General features: G+C 43.3%; 1 protein-coding gene across 4 annotated transcripts in view; it reads left to right on the top strand.

The window, feature by feature from the left end:
• The window catches only part of LOC122246086 (uncharacterized), an 845,287-nt gene that overhangs the window by 404,392 nt on the left and 428,395 nt on the right, over positions 1–12,500 (top strand). For all 4 annotated transcript variants that reach the window (XM_086552617.1, XM_086552615.1, XM_086552616.1 and 1 more), the window contains exon 2: positions 8,264–8,304. The gene's annotated coding sequence lies outside the window, so the exon portion shown is untranslated. The remainder of the gene's footprint in view (positions 1–8,263; positions 8,305–12,500) is intronic.

Here is a 12,500-nt window from a genome sequence, read left to right as displayed (position 1 = left end):
CGGGTTTGTTGATTCAGAATCCGCTGTGCCTTCGTGTGGATAAACAGAATCCGCGGAGGTCGAACGGGGAGCCACATTTTACCTTCCGGCCTCGAGGTGAAGAAAAAAAGGGGGGAAAACTAGGTGAGGCTCACATGTCATGGGCAAATATTACGTAGGTGTGTGGAGAGTGTGGAGTGTTGCTTGCGAGGGAGTGAGAAAGGGTGGGTGCGGTGGAGGGGGGGGGGGTCGAAGGAGGGAGGGATGGGAGGGAAGGAGATAGAGATGGAGACTGACAGATAGGCAGGTATACAGACAGACAGCCAAGTAGACAGTCAGACAGACAGATACACAGACACACAGACAGAAAGGGAAATCAAGCGGGGGAGAGAGACACGCACATACTTTAATAAACAAATAAACCACACAAACTGAAAAACAACAGTATAACAAAAACAGGTGCAGCACCTTTCCTAAAACCTCCCCCTCCCCCTCCCTCTCCCCTTCCCCCTCCCCCTCCCCCTCCCTCTCCCTCTCCCTCTACCTCTACCTCTACCTCTCCCCTTCCCCCTTCCCCCTCCCCCTCCCCCTCCCTCTCGCTCTCCCTCTCCCTCTCCCTCTCCCTCTCCCTCTCCCCCAACCACCGAAGGAAGCGAAGGAACGCTTTCTGGAAGGACTGTGGGCGAAGGGCGGAGACGAAGCAAAGACCTTCGGGCCAATCCTCAATCCTGCCAATCGATAAAGGATTCCTGGAGCGCGAGTGTTAAAGTGTTAACATGAGACCGTGAGGTGTGAGGTGTGAGGGAGCGTATTAGGAGTCCTGCAGCGCGAGTGCCAAGGCGTAAATATGAGACCAGGTGTGAAGTATGAGGAAGAGTATTAGGTGTGAGGTATGAGGGAGAGTATTTATTTAAACTCCTGCAGCACAAGTGTTAAGGTGTTAACATGAGACCGTGAGGTGCGAGGTATGAGGGAGAGTATTTATTTAGACTCCTGCAGCGTGAGTGTTAAGGTGTTAACATGAGACCGTGAGGTGTGAGGTATGAGGGAGAGTATTAAAACTCCTGCACCACAAGTGTTAAAGTGTTAACATGAGACCGTGAGGTGTGAGGTATGAGGGAGAGTATTTATTTAGACTCCTGTAGCGTGAGTGTTAAAGTGTTAACACGAGACCGTGAGGTGTGAGGTATGAGGGAGAGTATTAAAACTCCTGCAGCACAAGTGTTAAGGTGTTAACATGAGACCGTGAGGTGTGAGGGGGATAGCGTTCATCCCGAGCCGGAAATATATATGAGGCATCTCTCCTACGGGCTTGGAGCAATGGCCATAATTAAAACTACGAGGCGTAAGGAAAGGAGAGGGAAGGTCTTGTATAGGATGCGAGTGTAAGGAGTGTGTGAGTTGTTAGTTTCGAGTGTTGACATTTATGTTTATGAGGTGTGGTAGAGGAGAGAGGGAGAGGTGGAAGGAGAGAGAGAGAGGGAGAGAGAGAGAGAGAGAGAGAGAGAGAGAGAGAGAGAGAGAGAGACGGGGGGGAGGGAGAGACTGACTGACTGACTGACTTTCTTTGACAAGTTTATTGAGGCAAATAGTTACTCAGAGAGAGAGAGAGGGAGAGAGAGAGAGAGAGAGAGAGAGAGAGAGAGAGAGAGAGAGAGAGAGAGAGAGAAAGAAAGAGAAAGACGGAGGCTGAGGCTGAGGCGTTACGTGTCGCTTTTCTAAAAGATTTTTTTGGTATGATTTTGCAATCTGTAAGCAATGATGCTGTAGCTTACAACTGATATAGATATATTTGTATTTGGAAGTTTCTTTTTAATTTTTTTACCTTGTTAAGCTGTTCAAGTGAGATATTTTCTGATAACAGATAAACTAATAAATGATTATCTATCTATCTATACTATATTCAAACGAAAAAGAAATAACCTGTATGTCATTGTCTTGTTTTATTAGAAAAGTCCAAAGGAAAACAAATGAGTTTCGAAATCGAGTCTTTTGTAATTACTTATAATCAATGATATTGCCCACCTGTCCATGGATGCCTTCCTAATCTATCCATAACTCTCTTTGGATTTCGTTATTGCATGCACGATTGAGACCTTGAAGTAGATCGGGAAGGTAACGACGAAGGTAACAGAAATATTCAAGAAAAAAAGGTTATTTTCAAACTTCTTGTTTGTCTCTGTATCCAGATCAAACACATATCGTAATGGCTGAGGTTTTAAGCAAGCAAGTGTGTGTGTGTGTGTGTGTGTGTGTGTGTGTGTGTGTGTGTGTGTGTGTGTGTGTGTGTGTGTGTGTGTGTGTGTGTCAAGGGAGAGAGAGGGGGAAGGGAAAAAGATTATAGTTATCCTGCAGCTATAGATAAATAGATAGATATTCATAAATATTCATAAATATCCTAATATCCTAAATGGAATCAGAGCCGAGATTAACTCCCATAACCCAAAAGCCCTGAAAGTGATTAGTCCCCCACCTGACCAAATCTTACCCGGGATTAATAGAGGATTACCTGTCATCATTCATGCAATAAGACAAATCCACCTTAAGCAAATCGGGTATATATATCGCCCCGTTTTGTCCAACTGCGACCGGGGTTACATATAAAAAACGATCTCGATATTAAAGGATATTGGTGTACATTATACGCGGATTTATGCAATATAAAAAAAAATCATTTTATTCGCGTTGATTCTAATATGAGTGTAATGCCATGAAAGGGGTTCCGCATTGGCGCTGTGGGATGGACAATTTGGGGTGATTTTGGCCCGGGGCTGAGCGGAATCTGTGATGAGACGCTGTAATGTGAGTCCCATTTAGGTGACCCCGTTTGACCTCTGTTTGACAAAAAAAGGAAAAAATCGTTCGGCCACGGCCTGATATATGTTTGGTTACTGTTTGACCTCTGTTTGTTGTCTGTTTGGCATTTGTTTAACCTTTGATTTGGGATTGTTAGGATCTGTGTTTGAATCCTGTTTGCCATGTTTGTCTTTTGTTTGCCATCTGCTTGAGACCTGTTTGTCCGTTTAACCATACATGTTTGTTTGGTCTTTGTTTGAACCATGTCTGTCATTTATTTGATGCTTATTTTCACGCTATTGTATTCCCGTTAGACTCGTCTTTGACGTTTGTTTATCCATTGTTTGATCTCTGTTTGGCACCCGTTTGTCCCTTTCTGACCTCCCTTTTTATTTCTGTGTGAAAGAGGAACTTGGGGGAATTATCTGGAACAATCTTTGATTATGATGATTATGAAGATCATGAAAATGATAAGTGAAGGTGATGATGATAATAGCGAATGGAATAAAGGGATATAGTTTTTTTATGGGTTTATATTGACAGTATTAGTGACGTTAAAACGAGGCTGAATTGTGCTGAAAGAGAAGGAAAAAAAGGGAATTTGAATTCGAAAATTATTTAATGATATTGGGTGTCATTAATGATCATTGCCATATAATATCCCAGAAATAATGTTTGTTTGTTTGGCTTCTGGTTATGGTGATGAAATAATTACCGTATGATGGTGATGATTTTATTCACGATAATGATAATGATAATTATGGTAAATACAGTTCAATCATGATTATGATGATAAACAATTACTACTGATACTATTACTACTAATTCATTACAGTGAGAACAATCATTGTAATGATAATTATAACGATGATGACTACAATTATAGGACATTGAGACGTCATATAACAGACAGACAGTAATATCAACCTATTAATGCTGACGACGGTGAAAATAATATGAGGATAGCATTCATGTTTCTGTAAGAGTAGTCATACTTTTAGCCATTATCACAGCAGATTTACACCCTCGACATTCACTCTCGTCCGGGAAATACTCGACATTAGGAGTCAAAAGTGATAACAGTCATGAGCATAATGAGTCTATTGTCTTCGAGGTAGTTAGCGCCCGTCTGGTCTGCATCCAGCATCTTTGAGTCTCTTGTCATGACGTCAGGATGTGGAGATTAAAGCAGTGTTGATTATACATACATGGGTGTTCTCTCTCTCTCTCTCTCTCTCTCTCTCTCTCTCTCTCTCTCTCTCTCTCTCTCTCTCTCTCTCTCTCTCTCTCTCTCTCTCTCTCTCTCTCTCTCTTTCTCTCTCTCTCTCTTGTCTTATCTGTACCTTTCGTCTGTCTGGCTGGGCTTGTCGGTTTGTACTTTCTGTCTGTCTGGTTGAGTTTGTCTGCCGACATGTCTGTCTTTCAGCTTTGCTTTGATTTCTTTGTTTTATTCTCACTTGCTTGTTTGAGAGGAAGCTTTGACTCATGTTGTCAAATTGACTTTTCATCAAGCAGGCAGGTCTCTCTCTCTCTCGCTCGCTCTCTTAGCTTCCATTTGTCTTCTTTCTCTTCTACCCCCCCCCCCCTTCTCTCTCTCTCTCTCTCTCTCTCTCTCTCTCTCTCTCTCTCTCTCTCTCTCTCTCTCTCTCTCTCTCTCTCTCTCTCTCTCTCTCTCTCTCTCTTTCGCTCACCCTCTCTATTTCCATTTTGCACTTTTTCTTGTCCTGCCGCCTCCACCTCATTAATAATCCTTCTGTCCTCCTCTTTTCACTTTTCTCATTTTCCTTTCTCATTTCTTCGTGTTTCGCGTTCACTCCCCCCTCTTCCTTTCTGTCTCTCTGTTTCCTTTCTCCTCCATTCGCTATTTGTCTATCTTTCTCTCTCTCTCTCTCTCTCTCTCTCTCTCTCTCTCTCTCTCTCTCTCTCTCTCTCTCTCTCTCTCTCTCTCTCTCTCTATCTCTGCATTTATTCTTCCTTCTCCGCTGCGTTCTTCCCTTTCTCCCTTTCGTTCCTTTACATTCCTACCTTCGTCTCTTCTCTCTCTTTCTATTTTCACTCGTTTTCCAATTTCTTTCCTTGTATTCGCTCCCTCCTCCCCGCCTTTCTTCCTTTCACCTTCCTCCACCCACCCTCGCCCACTTCCCAGGGACAACCTCACGCAACCCACCTTAGCCTTCCTCTTGCAACCCACCATACTCCACATCTCGCTTGCCCACCTTAGCCCACCTCACTCCGCCCACCCTAGCCCACCTCACTCCGCCCACCCTAGCCCACCTCACCCTTTCGTCTGCTCTCCGTTCAGTGTGGCATATTGAATTATGGCCCATTAAGACAACTAAGGGCGTGAGGCTCGCAGTTGAAGCCTCGCCCGCAAAGATGTGAGCTTTTTAACCTCCGCTCAATAGATGGGTGTTCGTTGAGGAGGGCTGAATGGTGGTAATTTTCTGCGAGATGTGTTTGCCTCTGTGTGTGTGTGTGTGTGTGTGTGTGTGTGTGTGTGTGTGTGTGTGTGTGTGTGTGTGTGTGTGCGTGCATGTGTATGTGTGTGTGTGTGTGGTTTGTCCCCTATTTTGTATGTCTTTCACTGTTTCTTTTTTTTCTTACTCGTTCTGTCTCTTATCTCTTTCTTACTCATTCTCCTTCCATTTCTGCCACTCTGTTTCTCTCTCTCTCTCGCTCTCTCTCTTTCTTTCTTTCTCCCTCAACCCTCTCTCTCTCTTTCTCTCTCTCCCAACAAAAATTCCGGAATGTGAAATATAAAGAAATATGAAGTAAAAGAAATGTAAGAAGAAAAAAAAAGACCGAAGAAAATCGAAGAAAAGGGCCTTACGGAGGACATACATCACAGAGGAAAGAAAGTCGAGGAAATAATACAGGGACCTGCCATGTATCAGAAGCGGGGGGGTGGGGGGTGGGGGGGAAGAGGAAAAAGGAAAGGAAAACTGAGGGGGGGAAAAAAGGACTTGGAATCCATCATCCTCGCTAACGAGGCTTGCCGCCAAGTCACACAAATCCAAAAATCACGATAAAAAAAGAAAGGAAAAACGAGGGAGAAAGGGAGAGGGAGAGGAAAGGGGGAGAAGGGGGAGGGAGAAAGAGGGAGAGGGAGGGAGGGAGAGAGATAGAGTGAGGAAGAGAGAGAGTGAGTGAGTTGGGGGATTATGGGTGGCGAGGAAGGGGATTTTGATTGGCTTGTATATGTGTGTTTGGGGGGGGGGGAGTGTAGAGGTATTCTGTGTGTAGGTTGTAGGCATAGATATGTAGGTGGTATTCAATGTGTGTGTGGGTGGTGGTGGTGGTGGGGGGGGAGTGTATATTAATGCGTGCTTGCGTGTATGCTTGTGGATGTCTCTATGTAAGCTTACACTTGTCACATATAGTTGTCTAAGGATGGATAAGTGTTTCTATCCTTATTTGTTTGTGTTAATCGATGTGTGTGAGTTTATTAAAGTGGATGAGTATTCATATATGTGTCCATGCATACACATGTTTTAATGAGTGCTTGCATACGTGGATATCTGCTTGTATACCGTGTGCATGTGTGTATGTATACGTGTTCCTCTTTATCATTCAGTGAACGTGACGGGGTGTTGCCGGGGGGGAGGGGGAGAGGGAGGGGGGCGCACTCTCGATTGGCCGAGGAAACTCCCTTCCCCTGATTGTCTGCCTTCCTTTGCTTCTCGTATTTATTGTTTGTTTGTTTATTGTCCTTCTTTGCTTCTGCTTATTTGTTTATTTATAATTGTTCTGTTTATTTGTTGTTGTTTTATTAAGGTATTTTTTGCCTTCCTTTGCCTCTCCCATTTATTCTTCGTGTTCGCTTCCTTTCTGATTCTCGTTAACATTTAACGTTTTTCCTCTTTATTTTTTATTTCATTCTCGATACATATTTTTCTTCTGTTTTCATGATTACCTCTTCTTTTTATTTCGTTTTTTTTGTCTCTTTAATAGCTTTTCCATCGCTCTGACTTCTCCCTCATGTCTTATCAACTCTAAACGACAAGACACTTCAAATCACCTCATCAACCTCACGTTAAGTCAAGGAATGTGATGGCAGAGATAATAAGAACGAAATGGTTGAAGTTGAATTTCCAAGCGGATTAATGTGTTTTGTATATAAATCATTTTCTTTTCTTTTTGGGGGGGGGGTCCTTCTCTCTCTCTCTTTTTTTATCTTTCTGTCTCTCTATCTCTCTCTCTTTCTCGATTTTTCCATCTTTCTCTCTCTCTTTCTCGATCTTTCTATCTTTCTCTTTCTCTTTCTCTTTCTCGATCTTTCTATATCTCTCTTTCTCTTTCTCGATCTTTTTATCTCTCTTTCTCGATCTTTCTATCTCTTTCTTTCTTACTTTCTTTCTTCCTTTTCTGCTGTTGATGAGCTGTCTGTTCCATCTCTCTTCTCTCCTCTTCTCTCTGCTTCTGCTGTCTTCTCTCCTTTTTCCTTTTCCTGCTCCTTTTTTCCCCACCTTCTCTCCTTTCCGCCTCTTCCATATACTTATCTCATTACTCATTCCTCACCTTTCCCAGCGTCTTCCTTTTCTTCCCTTTCCTCTTCTTCCTCCTCGTCCTCCTCTTCCTCATCCTCTTCTCTCCATTTTATTCGTTTCCCCTTCCTCCAGCCGATCGTTTTCCCAGATTATCTGTAAAAAAAATGAGAGATTATGTTCAGTCTGAACTGATTACTTTTACGTGGATTGATTAGACCTGTAGGTATATTCTCTCTATCTTTCTCGCTCTCGTTCTCTCTCTATCTATCTATCTCTATCTATCTATCTCTGTCTCTTCCTCTCTTTCTTTCTTTCTTACTATTACCACATTCCACATATATACATTGCCATAAGGGAAATTGACCTCAGCACATCTTCATCGAATGCTATAGCAAATAGTCCTATCATATATCAACAAAAGTCTGGTTATAGGATCCTGAAAATGTATAGGCTCAATACAACTTTTACTCTAACACTGAAAAAAAAAAAAAAATACACGTATTGTATCCGCTGTTTTTCATGGCTGGCTTGTAGAGCAGAACAGAATAATAATTATATGCAGATATTTGCTCTGGTTTTGCTATTGTGACGTCACGTATCATTGATGTTCGGATTACATGTTATTTGTAACCGTTGTTTTATATATATATATATTCAGGGATTTCACTTTATTGTCATATCAGATCGGCAAATATACATTAGAAACAACATGTCTCCTGACTCGGGCACATAAACTTGCTTCGTAATTAGAAGCTTTTCTTGATATCTGAAAGTCTTCTCTGTTTCATCTCGTGCGCGCGCGTGTGTTTGTGTGTGTGTGAGTGTGTGTGTGTGTGTGTGTGTGTGTGTGTGTGTGTGTGTGTGTGTGTGTTTATGTGTGTGTTTATGTGTATGTCTATGTTTGTGTTTATGTGCATGTTCGTGTGTGGATATATTTTTATCATAAAATAGACTCTCCTTTATCCTGACTTGATCCAACTTTTTATTCTTCTTTCTTCCAGCGTGATCGACTTCTCCTCTCGCTCTCCGTCTTCGTGAAAAGGTAAAGTAGGATTCTGGATATTGTTATTTATTGCAGATAATGACGTCGCCTAATTATCTCTTATGTTGTCGGAGGTGTGTTTCTTTTTGTCCTCGCTCCGTTGCATCGCATAATGTATGGCCGTATTGCATGACGTCAGGGCGGCCCAACTACACGTATTGCAAATTTCGTACGATGTTGCCATGGTGTAGTGCAGTGTGCTGTGCTATCCAACCTGGCTGAGAGAGAGAGAGAGAGAGAGAGAGAGAGAGAGAGAGAGAGAGAGAGAGAGAGAGAGAGAGAGTGGGGAGGGAGAGAGAACTCTGCTCAGCCAACCTGAGAAAGAGAGGGAGAGAGAGAGGGGGGGTAGGGAGAAAGAGGGGGGAGGGAGGGAGAAAGAGAGAGAGAGAGAGAGAGAGAGAGAGAGAGAGAGAGAGAGAGAGAGAGAGAGAGAGAGAGAGAGAGAGAAAACAAAAAAACTGTTGTATTGTTTTTCTTCTTTTTCTATCCTGTTCTTTCTTATATTTTCTTCACTTCGTCTTCTCTTCGATTCGTTCTCTTTCTCCGGGTATGCAGTCTGCTGATTTCTTTTATTCCTCGGCATTTCGCAATCCTCTCTCCCCCTTTTGGTTCCTGATTTCTCTTTTTCTCTCTGTCTTTTATTCCTTGTGTCCTCATATCTTTCCAGTTGAGTCATCTCTTTTCATCTTGTTATGTCTGTTTTCTTCTCCTTTTTGTTTTCTCTCTTTTTGATATTATTTTCAGTTATTTATTTATCATTTTTATATATTCATTTAGTGGTTTGTTATCATTCCTTGTATTATATCATCCTCTCTGTCCTCCTCCTTATCTCTTATTCCCTCTCATTCACCATTTTCTTTTTTTTTTGTAAATTATCCTTCTTTCCTCCCCCTTTCTCCACTGTTTATTTTTTTCATATCTCGTTCTTTCCTCTTGTTCCCCTTTCTCTCTCTTTCTCCTTTTCCTCTTCCTCCTCCCCCTCCTCCTCCTTTCCTCCTCCTTTTCCTACTTCCTCCTCCTCCTCTCCCTATCCCATCTCTTTCACCTCCGCTTCTTCCATCCTCCTCCTCCTCTTTTCACCTCTTCCTCTTTTTTTTCTCCTCTCTCCATCCCATCTATTTCTCACCTTCTCTTCTTTTAACACCTCCTTTCCCGATCCCATCTTTGTTACACTCGGCTCTCCTCTCCCTTCCCTCCTCCTCCTCCCTTTTTTTCATACCCCAACATTTCCCCCTTTCCTCTTTCTTCATTTCTCTCTCCTATTCTTCATCACCCTCCTTTTTTCCCTCCTCCCCTTCCCTTTACCCCTCTTCTTACACCCGTATCTCCATCTCTAGCTTCCTCTCTCCCCTTCCCTCATCCTCCTCCTCTTGTCCTTTCTCCTTCCCTCTTCCTCCTTCTCTTCCCCTCTTCCTTTTCCCTCCTCCTTCATACCTCCTCCCCTTCTACTTTCCCCTCTTTCTTACACCCGGCTATCCTTCTCCTCTCCCTTCCCTCATCCTCCTCTTCTCTTCTCCTTCCCTCTTCCTCTTCTTACCTCTTTCATTTCATCTCCTCTTCCTTTTTCTCATTTCTTCCCCTCTCCCCTTTCCCTCTCTTTACACCTCTCCCTTTCCTTCCCCTTTTCTCTCTTTCTTACACCAACCCTCCTTCTTCCCCATCGTCTTCATTGTAAGGGGAATCTGGCGCCGAAGTCACGTAGGGGTATTTTTCCTAATGGTCTTTTGAGAAGATTTTCTTCTTTTTTTGAGGGGGGAGAGAGAGAGACAGAGACAGAGACAGAGACAGAGACAGAGACAGAGACAGACAGACAGACAGACAGACAGACAGACAGACAGAGAGACAAAGAGAGAGAGAGAGAGAGAGAGGGAGGGAGAGGAAGAGAGAAAGAGAGAGAGAGAGAGAGAGAGAGAGAGAGAGAGAGAGAGAGAGAGAGAGAGAGAGAGAGAGAGAGTTTGTGTAATCTTAAGTTCTTTTTATGATCATGCTTGTATATTTTCTTTACTCTTCCATATCGCATATTTATGCAACCAAGTTCCCTTTTTATTTCTTAGTTTTAGTACAGTTTCTTGCTCACGTTTTATCTCTCTGCCTCTCTCTCTCTCTCTCTCTCTCTCTCTCTCTCTCTCTCTCTCTCTCTCTCTCTCTCTCTCTCTCTCTCTCTCTCTCTCTCTCTCTCTCTCTCTTTTAGGGGGAGGGGGTGAATTTTAAAATTTCGGAGATTTCTCGGAATTTTCTTTATTTTCTGATGTTCTCGCATCACCCCTGTAAGTATACTGTAATTGCATTAGTGGAAGTTCTTTCTCTCTCTCTCTCTCTCTCTCTCTCTCTCTCTCTCTCTCTCTCTCTCTCTCTCTCTCTCTCTCTCTCTCTCTCTCTCTCTCTCTCTCTCACTCTCTCTATATATATATATATATATATATATATATATATATATATATATATATATATATATATATATATATATATATATATATGTATATGTATATATATATAAAGTTCATAATAAGTTTAAATTTACGTTTTTTGACTCGTTAACAAATCTTCACAAAGTTTATAACTGAATATGACAAGGGGAGACTAAAAGGCTACGTTGTTTTTGTAAAGCTGAGGAAAGAAATAAAGAAAGGGAGGGGTAGATCATAAAAGAAGAAACTTGAACTAAGCATAGGAGGGAAAGAGAGGAACGAGACGTAAAAGAAACCTGTCCAAACATGAGGCCGACGCCAAAAGCATGTGGGGAGAACAACGGGGGCGCTCGGGGTGGTTCTGCTCTGTTGGTCTGTCTGTCTCTGTCTGTTGGTCTGTCTGTATCTGTCTGTTAGTCTGTCTGTCTCTGTCTGTTTGTCTCTGTTTCTCTCTCTCTCTCTCTCTCTCTCTCTCTCTCTCTCTCTCTCTCTCTCTCTCTCTCTCTCTCTCTCTCTCTCTCTCTCTCTCTCTCTCTCTCTCTCTCTCTCTCCCAATCTCTCTCTCTCTCTCTCTCTCTCTCTCTCTCTCTCTCTCTCTCTCTCTCTCTCTCTCTCTCTCTCTCTCTCTCTCTCTCTCTCTCTCTCTCTCTCTTTCTCAATCTCTCTCTCGTTTGCTCGCTTCCTATACCTATTCATGTGTAAACACTGTATATTGTATGGAGGAACTTTTCCAAATCAATTTCTCTCTCTCTCTCTTTATCTATCTGTCTGTCTGTCTAACTATCGATCTATATCTTCGGATATATAGAAATATTTTTCTATATCTATCCAAACATTCATCTGTTCCATCCATTTACATAGACCAGCTAAACATCTCTCCTTTCCCCCCCCCCCCCTCCCCTCCCAGCCTCCGACCGCGTCTCCGAGGAACCGTTTGGCGGCCGCTTTTCCCTGGACGTATTTAGTTTCAATTAGCATTCTGGTCATGTCGCTTCCGATCCTAATTGGTGACGAGCTTTTACATATTCAAACAGAGCTGTCACTTTTATTTGGTTTTGATTAATATTCCGCGCGTCTCGGCTGGCCCGCGCCCGCTCGCCCACCCCGAAATCGGCGCCGGTGGCTTTGGGCTTCTCCCCCCCCTCCTCTACCCTTCTTCTCTTTTCTTATTTTCTTTTCGTTTTTCGTTTTTCTTTTTTTCTTCCTTCTTCTCCTTCCCTTCGATCTTTATATTTTTTTCTTTCACTATTTTCCAGTCTTTTCCCTTAATCTCTTCCTCCCCTCCTTTCCCCTTCTATCTTCTTCCTTTCTTCTTGTTTTCTTCTTTTTTCTTTTTCGTTATCTTTCCCTCGCTCTCTTCCTCCCTTTTCTTTTTCCTCCTCCTTTTCTCCGCTGACCCTCTTTGTTCCCCTTCTTCCCCTTCTTGTCCTCCTTGACTTCTCTCATCCCCATCACCCTTAACCCTTCCCCCTTTGATCTCCGTCTTCTCCTTTCTCTCCTTTCCTATCTTGTCCTCTCCCAACTCCCCTCTTCTCTTCCCCTTCCGCCCATCTTCCCTCCCCCTCTTTCCCTCTCCACCTCCTCCCTCTTCTCCCTTCTTCACGCTACTGCTTCCCTTTACCGTTCCACCTCCTCCCCCTCTTCCCCTCTCCCCCTCTCCCCCTCTCCCCCTCTCCCCCCTCTCCTCCCTCCTCTTCTCGCTACTCCGTTCCTCTCCCTTCTACCTCGCCTTTCCCTTCCCTCCCCTCTCAACCACCCTCTTCTCTCCTCTCCTTCTCTCTCCCCCTC

Source organism: Penaeus japonicus, unplaced genomic scaffold, assembly GCF_977035675.1.
Source record: "Penaeus japonicus unplaced genomic scaffold, GWHDUDI00000001_assembly GWHDUDI00000027, whole genome shotgun sequence".
Taxonomy (NCBI): Eukaryota; Metazoa; Arthropoda; class Malacostraca; order Decapoda; family Penaeidae; genus Penaeus; species Penaeus japonicus.
This window is presented reverse-complemented; position numbering and strand designations above follow the sequence as displayed.